The sequence below is a fragment of the Octodon degus genome, unplaced genomic scaffold (assembly GCF_000260255.1).
Source record: "Octodon degus isolate 3935 unplaced genomic scaffold, OctDeg1.0 scaffold00003, whole genome shotgun sequence".
Lineage (NCBI taxonomy): Eukaryota > Metazoa > Chordata > Mammalia > Rodentia > Octodontidae > Octodon > Octodon degus.
Window position 1 is genome coordinate 31330076 of NW_004524579.1, and position 2243 is coordinate 31332318.

The 2243-nt window shown below is 36.1% G+C and overlaps 1 pseudogene; it reads right to left on the minus strand.

Annotated features, from left to right (window-relative positions):
• Positions 1-1315: 1315 nt before the first annotated feature.
• Positions 1316-1814, minus strand: LOC101572847 (annotated as a pseudogene).
• Between the last annotated feature and the right edge of the window lie 429 nt (positions 1815-2243).

A 2243-nucleotide genomic window follows, 5' to 3' on the forward strand; every position in this document is an offset into this window, starting at 1 on the left:
AAGAGATGTCCCAGGTAGTACCTAGCATCTAGTTCAAAGTTTGTATTTCTTACTAGATGATGCATTAGACAACCCACATGTCACTGAGAGGTGAAGATGTGCCTGGGTGCTTGTTCCCTTGTCCTTTGTGCTGCCAAGACTTTTTTCTATCTATTCTTATGTAGATAGGGCACTCCATGCCTGTAGCAGAAATGATTGTAATAATTACCTTGGCTTAACACTTATTACCCCCTTGAAATTTGCGAATGTTTACTCTGATCTTCTATATGTTTGGGCATGTTTGTTACTGTTTCCCCGGACCTTGAGATGTATCACTGGATGATTTTTTTGAGATCATGACCTTGTTCTGTGGGGTGAATTCATAGCTGTAAACTTCTCTCTTGAGACTGCTTTCATCATCATTTGAGCCTAGAATCATTTTAATATCCCCTCTGATTTTACCTGTGATGCACTAATCATTCAATAATGTATCACTTAATTTCCATGTGCTATTTCTGTGGTTACTTTTACCGTTGATTTCTAGTTTCATTCTGTTATCTAAAAGTATATAGGGGCTATTTCAATTCTTTTATATTTAAATATGCTTTATAGACAAAGATATGGCCTATTTTGGAATGAGTTCTGTGTGCTTCTTTGAAAAGACATATTCTGCTGTTCAATGAAACACTGTAGATATTTGTTATATTCTTTTGCTCAATGGTGTAGTATAACTCTGATATACCTTTGATGAATTTTTGTCTAGTTGAGGCTCTCATCATTGTACCGGTGTTCATTCATTTTTTTTTTTTTATATCTAGGATTTTATTTAGTGAAGTTGGGTGTATTGACATTGGTAGAAATACATTTAAAATTGCTATCCATTCTTATTGAATTATTTCCTGTACCAATGAATAATGATCATTTTTATCTGCTATTATCAGTTTTGACTTGATCTGCTTTGCCTGAACATGAGGTAGTTACTCCTTGCTCTCAGGCTGCAGCTCGTGGTGTGTCTTATTCAGTCTTTTCACTTTTATTTTATATCCTTCCTTACATCTCCTATAGGCAATGTATGGTCCCACTTTATGTTTTGGTCCATCAATCAATCTGTACCTTTGGACTGGATAGTGAAGATAATTTATACTAAGAGTTATCATTGTAAGGTTAATTACTGAATTCTATCATTGCATTATTTTTCCAGTGCTGATTATTTTTTTCTTTTTGTTTAACTGCTCTCCTAATTAGATGTATTCTTTTATGAAAGCCAAAGCAAGTTTTTTTCCTAATATATAAATACATAACTTTTCTAAAAGGAGGGGAAACAATTAGAAATAGATCAGAATATATCTTCATAGTAATCATTCTTTTCATACACTTCGAATTTGTACTTCATGCTTTTCTCCTCCTGGACCTCAAAAAGTATACCGGGGTAATTTAGGGAGGAGCCTATATCTCTTCAAATCAATTTCTGGAAAAAAAAAATGTGTCACTTTCAAATTCCTATATGATCCTTGGCACAGTGTGACATGACCTAGCCAATCTATGGCTTCCTTGTTAACAGCTCTGCCACTGTGACCCACACCATGTCTACTTTGCTGGCTAATTCTGGATGCTCAATAAGCTTTAGAATGTTGTCCAGGCTTTGGGCAAGAAAATGAGCTCCTTTGAGGTTCCTTGAGTTCTCTACTTAGTACTCTATTAATTCTGTCTTTCAAAGGTTGATTCCTCTCAGGAATGGAGAACCAGGTCTTCCTACCCATCACCACCAGATCCTATTTACCTTCCACTGAGGTAGCTGTGCTCATCCTCTGGACATAGTTGGATTCATTCCTCATCCCCCACTGGCATCGATGACCAGGCTGACCCCACCTCCACAGTGTGCCCCACATCCACTTTGTCCCCTTAGATTTTTTTTTTTATTGCTACTTGATTGGTGTATTTTAAGTCCTAACCTTTTCTTCTATATTTGCTAAATGAAATCATGAGTATAAAACCTGTAATTACATTTCTAATTGTAGGTACATTGAGCCTGCCACTGAGACCAAGCTTCACGATGCTATCATCTCAGTGCTGGGGAGGCTGAGAACAGGAGGATCACTACAAGTCAAGCTATGTAGTGAGACCCTGTACCAAATACATAAGTGAAAAAATAAAATAAATCTTTTAAAGAATCAGAACCATTTAAAACAATATATCTAGTATGGGGTGAAAGATATATGTGACTGGTGAATCTTGTGAAAAAGAACTGTAAAATTCACTGAAAA